This window comes from Ornithorhynchus anatinus, chromosome 2 (assembly GCF_004115215.2).
Source record: "Ornithorhynchus anatinus isolate Pmale09 chromosome 2, mOrnAna1.pri.v4, whole genome shotgun sequence".
NCBI lineage: Eukaryota > Metazoa > Chordata > Mammalia > Monotremata > Ornithorhynchidae > Ornithorhynchus > Ornithorhynchus anatinus.
The window spans coordinates 92,538,164-92,544,711 of record NC_041729.1 but is presented as its reverse complement, the minus strand read 5'-3'; the positions used below and the strand labels follow the sequence as shown (position 1 = coordinate 92,544,711).

At 44.3% G+C, this 6,548-nt stretch overlaps 1 non-coding gene across 1 annotated transcript; it reads left to right on the top strand.

The window, feature by feature from the left end:
* Positions 1 to 6,177: 6,177 nt before the first annotated feature.
* Positions 6,178 to 6,315, top strand: LOC114809454. The gene has a single exon (XR_003757238.1). It is a non-coding gene; the product is annotated as a small nucleolar RNA SNORA7 (small nucleolar RNA).
* Positions 6,316 to 6,548: the final 233 nt, after the last annotated feature.

The following is a 6,548-nucleotide window of genomic DNA, read 5'->3' as shown; positions in this document are numbered from 1 at the left end:
GGATTCGAACTCATGAGCCCTGACTCCAAAGCCCGTGCTCTTTCCACTGAGCCACGCTGCTTTAGCATGATGAAGTCATGCAACACATTAGGCGATAACATCAAATCAGGTTGTTTTGCCACAAAGCATGCCATGTAACATCATCACATCTGCACTCTTTATGTTACATTCCATTTGACATATTTAACTGGGTTATCCAACTGCATGATGAGATGGTGATTTTCAGAGTAAGTCTGATCCTTAACCCTAATCTAATTCCTGTATTGGAACTGTAGAACTTCTTCCAGTCCTATGGTGGCACCATTTCCAGATCTTTCCTTTTCCCTTATCCTTAGCTGTTCTCCTCTGTAAACTACCCAGGTAGCTGACAGCCCACTGCTCTCCACTTCGTCTCTCCGTTCCCCATCCAGAGCTCCTGTCTTTTCCTATCATATCCTAACCTATCCTATCCTGTCCTGTCCTGAGATCCCAGGGCGGGATCTCAGAGCTCTGACTGGCTTATCTGCCTCTTGCTGTCCTCAGCCTCCTCCTGTGTAGCAGGAGCTAAGGTTTGTCGGGCTCTGAGATACCGCCTTGTGCTTCCCAGGGACTCCCAGGTGAAGAGAGCTAATCTCTGGTTGTCCTACCACCTTCCCTTAGAGCAGAGAGCTGCCTTCCTCCCCCCATCCTCCCACACCCATGACCTCTGCCCAGGGTCACCTTGCCCAAGAAAACCTCCAGGACCTCTGAATCAATCAGCTCCGTGTCACAACTGGACCCCGAGGAAGTAGGAAAGGAGAACTATGCAAGGAAAGAAATACTTTCCACTGCTTAAATAAAAGAAAGCTTTATTTCTGAGAGTGGAGAAGCAGAAAAATGCACGTAAAAATAAAGCTAAAGATGATTACCATTCATGCGAGGTGGGAGGATAGGCAGCGGTAACTCCATGCATTATTGGGGACTAGCTTGATAAAGAGGGCTAATATGTACGATGAAGCAGCACGTCACAGTGGATAGAGCCGGGGCCTGGGTGTCAGAAGGTCATGGGTTCTAATTCCAGCTCCACCATTTGTCTGCTTTGGGCAAGTCACTTCACTTCTCTGTGTCTCAGTTACCTCATCTGTAAAATAGGGATTGAGACTGTGAGCCCTACATGGGACAGGGACTATGTGCAGCTTGATTTGCTTGAATTCACCCCAGTGCTTAGTACAGTGCCTGACACAAAGTAAGCGCTTAACAAATGCCATCATTATTATTATTATTATTATGTGCACTAGGTGGAATGTTCCTAGTGGTAGCCATCTTGGGAGGGTCAGAGGCATTATGTAGCCCTTTCACTGAACCTCTCTGACTCGATCACTTCCCTTGCTTAACGTCAAAGGCCGGACTTTAGAATTGGAGCGCAAAAGGGGCTGGAGTCATCCCCTGGGCCCAGAACAGGAAAACAAATGAAGCAGCTATAAATTATTCCCTTTAACATTCCTCCTCACTATAGCTTCGCATGGCTCTCAAGACTAAACACTTAATATAGAGGTTCCCCTCTCTGAGATTTTCCTCCCTGGTGGGAATTCAAAATCTATTACTCATCATGTGGATGGCCATCGAGGTTCCTATTCAAGCACTCTTTAAACCTGGAACTGAAGGCAGGTTGAAGTTTAAAATGCCTCATCGCCATTAGCTCTGAACTGCGCCCCAAAGCAGTCGTTTCCCTTTTACATCTTTCCTGGGAAATAGCTTCCTCCCACTCTGGCCTTTCCTTTTTCTTCTTTCGTTTTTCACAAGTTCATCTGGTTTAGATCTTTAGGATTCTTGCTGGAGGGAGGGCAGCACAGCGGTGATTAGTTCAATTGCATCAAGATTTGGTCTCCTGTAAGGCCACCAACTATCTTTCCCTAGAATTCCAGAATTCCAGAATCAGGTATCAGTTTAGATGCTGAAGAGCATTTTAGCAATTGGCATATTAATTATTTTCTCATTTAGAAGAGATGTTTTCTTTTTGGATTGAATTTCTTTTAGGTCCTTACATCATATGACGGGTTGATGTAACTTTGAGAATGGGCTGTTCTAACCTGAAACGTTAAGCGCTGGGATAGATACAAGATAATCAGATTGTTTAGAACAGTGCTTGGCACATAGTAAATGCTTAACAAATACCATAAGTATTATCATTATTGTTCTAAGTGCTAGGTTAAGTACAAGTTAATTAGGTCAGACACGGTCCCTGTCCCACACTGGGGCTCACAGTCCAAAGTAAGAAGGAGAACAGCTATTGAATCCCCATTTTTCAGTCGAGAAAACTGAGGCACAGGGAAATTAAGTGACTTGCCTAAGGTCACACAGCTGACAAGTGGCGGAACCGGGATTAGAACCCACGACCTCCGACTCCTAAGCCTGGGCTCTTTACACTGAGCCACGCTGCCATTTATATTAATGTCTGTTTCCCCCTCTAGACTGTAAGCTCATTGTGGTCAGGAAATGGAACTGTTTATTGTCCTAATATACTCTCCCCAGTGCTTAGTACTGTGCGCTGCACACAGTTAAGGGCTCAATAAATACAATTGACTGACTGGCTTTCCCACTCTCCCCTTGCCACCCAGAGCACCTGCAGCTCTCCGGAGACCTGCTTTTTAGGAGGATGGGACCTCCTTGGACTTGGGATTGTGGGCAGTGAATTAATTGGCCTTGCCCTTGACATAGCCTCGCTGGAATACAGCTCCCTTTCAGTAAAGCTGCCAGGAAGTCCGGGAGCTTTCGGCTAGATCCAGTCTGCAAAGCATCACTGCAACTGCAAATCTGAAGAGAGCCTTTTTGTTTGTTGATGAAGTCTGCTGCTGGGAATGATTAAAGAGTCTCAGTCCTCAGACCAAGTACTGAGTGCTTAGTCGTTCTGGAAATGACACTCTTTGTTTAAGCATTATGTAAAAACTGTTGGTTGTAAACTCCTCCCTTTAGATTGCAAGCTTCTCGAGGTTTGGGATCACACTTAAACCTTATCTGCCTGTTTCCCAAGAACCTGGGACGGTGTCTATATGCTCTCTCTTCCTTTGGTTCTAAGGAGGGTGTTACTGACATTGAGATTTTACCTGTGTGTGTCAGCAGAGTGATTAAGACCTGGCAAATCTCAGGAGCAAAAGTAAAAATGGACTCACACGGGATCGGGTTGGGGCTGAGGCATTTAAAATTGTGGCAGTGGGGAGAGCTGCTGTCATTCACACTGCAGCATGGGGAGGACAAGGGGATCCACAGGTCCCTGGGCCAGGCCAGAGGCCATAACCTATTGGCAAAAAATGCTGGGGAAGCAGGTTAGATTCCCCCCATTCCATACCCCAACAACCCCACGCTGGGCCTGGAGCCATGCGAACTTCTGGGAAACCTGACAACTTTGCTGAGGGCTGACTGGCTGCTTTGCACATCTGCTGTTCAGGCCCTGTACACTAACCCTGGGGTCAAGTCCACTCCCTGGCACACACAGCTATGCCAAGGAGGTCCACTCAGTCCACCACTCTTTAGTGTGTCTGGTCCAGGAAACTCAGCTCAGTGCTGGAAAAAAGAAAAGGATGCTTTTTAAATAATTCACTCCAGGAAGGACGCACTGACGCTCGTTTTTTTCCAGTACCCTATTCCAAACGATCCTGGGCAAAACCTTCTGCATATTACAGGAAAGGCATGGCTGCATTATCATGATCATTACCCACAGTGCCTTAAACTTTCCATTTCTCTTTTGGTGTCATGATTTTCCTGAAGTCTTTGCTGCAAGGCAGATATTTCATTTTGTATTGCAGCAGGTTAGATTGGCCAGTCTTCTCCTGCCATCCTCCAGTAGTCCAAGGCTATGCCACACTGGAGGAGATATTAAGCAGTTGTGTCTTTAAGTGATTGTTCTGTCCACCCTACTCATGGTTTCTCTGTTTCAGTTCATTTGAATCATATTGTATTTATTGAGCATTTACTCTGTGCGGAGCACTATACTAAGTGCTTCGGAGAGTGCCATACAATGATAAACAGACACATTCCCTGCCCACAATGAGCTTACAGTTCATCACAGACTCACTATCTCTTTGTCCTTCATTCTACTGACATGTCCCACCCATTGAAGGTGTGATGAGCCCTGTTTGGACACAAAATATACTTGGTCAATACTGCCGCTGTTGGTGATGATGACAGTGACGATAATAGTCAAACGCCTGTTAATTCAGCCTCGCACGCAAGATCGACAATCACTGACGTTTTGCCACCTTGGAATGTGAAAATCAAGACTTTCTTTAGGCGTAATTTTAACACCCTGTACACTCACTATGATTGTTTGGCTTTTTCCAGTGTGAAGGAAATCTAGAACATAATCACTTGGAAGGAGGCACAGATTGTCCAAAGCAAATATAAGATGTGGGAAATGGGAATGAGTGTAATATCAGATACAATCCCAATTTGAAGGCTTTTTTTTTTTTCTCTTTTACTCTGGTGAATGTAGTAGAGATGCCCAGTGATTGAAATCCTGGCTCTCAGATGTGTTATATCAATAAGAAAATATGTTTGACTAGCATCTTTGTGCATTTGTAATTTCCAAGAAACTGTCAAAAGCCTTACGAGCTACAACTTGACCAATAGTAAGATGTTATTAAAAAGCTCAAGAAGCAATTAGTATCAGTTCAGTTCTCCCTTGACTATTACAAATATTCACTTAGCAACAGACCACAAACAAGGAAATTAAATAAAATCATAATTATTCTCTACCTCTGTTTCTCTCTTCCTGTCTGTTCAATTTTGTTTATCTAAAATCTGTTTTGGTTTTTATTCTCATACTTGACATCTATCCATTGAGTGAGTGTGCATGGGAGAGGAAACGGTAATTCTGTTGGTTGGAGAAAGGATCTGGGTATCTACTTACAAGCCCAAATCTGGTTTCAAACATACATTTATTTATTTCTCTTTGCAGAAAATCTACAGAAGAGATTCACCAAGCACCAGTACTCCACACGTGAATCAATTGATTGCATTTATAGAGTGTTCACTGTGTTCAGAGCCCTGTTCTAAGCACTTGGGAGAGTACAATACAACAGAGTTGGTAGACAAATTCTCTGCCCACATGGAGCTTGTAGTTTATATGGTGTCAATACCATTATAAACACCAGTATTGTCTTGTTTAATCTCTGTTAAAGAACACTTTGGCATACTACTCTCTGTCACTATTAATGTCATTCCAAGATTGCTGGGCTTGACAGCAAATTTGGCAACAGAGTTGGGAACTGACCAGTAAAAAAGACACCTTTTGTATTTTAGCCAGATTCAATGAGCATGGAGACCTAAATACTTTCAGAGTAACAAGTGCTTTTTATAAGAGGTTCACATAGCTCCAAATTTGATTATACCCCAATAGATACATTAAAAAAAATCAAATTCTAAAGCTGCAGCCTCTTCACAGTGACCAGTGTTGCCACTAGAATGAAGATTTGATGGCAGAGCAATCTTCCCCACCAGCCCTTCTATCCAATCTTGCTTTTCTTCCTCTTTTTGTAGTTCTGTTGTGGTTACTAAGATGAGGGCATTTTTGGATGGTTCTGGGCTAAGAGGAGAATGCTTCTTTCAGCGAGCCTTACGTTTCTCACACTAAAGGTAAGGAATTCTGTGGGAATCTCATGGGAAGATTACGAGGAGTTTCCAGAGACAGGAAGCTACAGAATTCCTCCTAGTAGTGTGGTGTGGCTGTGCAAGGAAGGTGGAGAGCTCTTTCCCTGCCCTTCCTCCCTTCAGACCAGTTAAAGCTGCTGTGATGCAAGAGAGAAGTGTGCTGTAAGGTTGCTTTTGGTAGAAGGGTCAGTCCTGGGGATTCAATTCAACTCCATTGTATTCTCCCAAGCATTTAGTGGGAGTCAGAGGACATAGGTTCTAATTCATTCAGTCGTATTTATTGAGCTCTTACTGTGTGCAGAGCACTGCACTATGTGCTTGGAATGTAGAATTCGACAACAGAAAGAGACAATCCCTGCCCAACAATGGGCTCACAGTCTAAAAGTCTAATCCTGGCCTCCCATTTTGCTGCTGTGTGACTATGGACAAGACACTTAACTTCTCTGTGCTTCAGTTTCCTCGTCTGTAAAATAGGGGATTGAATACCTGTTCTCCTTCCAATTTAGACTGTGAGCCTCATGAGGTGTCAGGGATAGTGTCTGATCTGATTTTCTTGTGTCTACCCCAGACTATCACCTCTCAGGGTCACACCTCGAGAGTTTCCAGTACACTGCCAGTCTTGGCTACGGGAAGGAGAGTCAAGCAGAGGCCTGTCCATTCCATTCCTAGCTTGGGCAGTGGCTAGCGAGTGGAAGGCAATCGGCTACAAGTCAAAACTCACCCATGCTGGGCAGCAGCAGCATGGGAGAGAGTCGAGGGTGGAGATTCAGTTTTACTGCATGGAAGGAGACAATGGCAAACCACTTCCATAATTTGACCAAGAAAATTCTATGGATACCCTACCAGAACAATTGCAGATGGAGGTGGGGCATTCTGGGAGAGAGGCTAATTGTACATTCCAAGGGCTTAGTACAGTGCTCTGCACACAGTAAGTTCTCAATAAA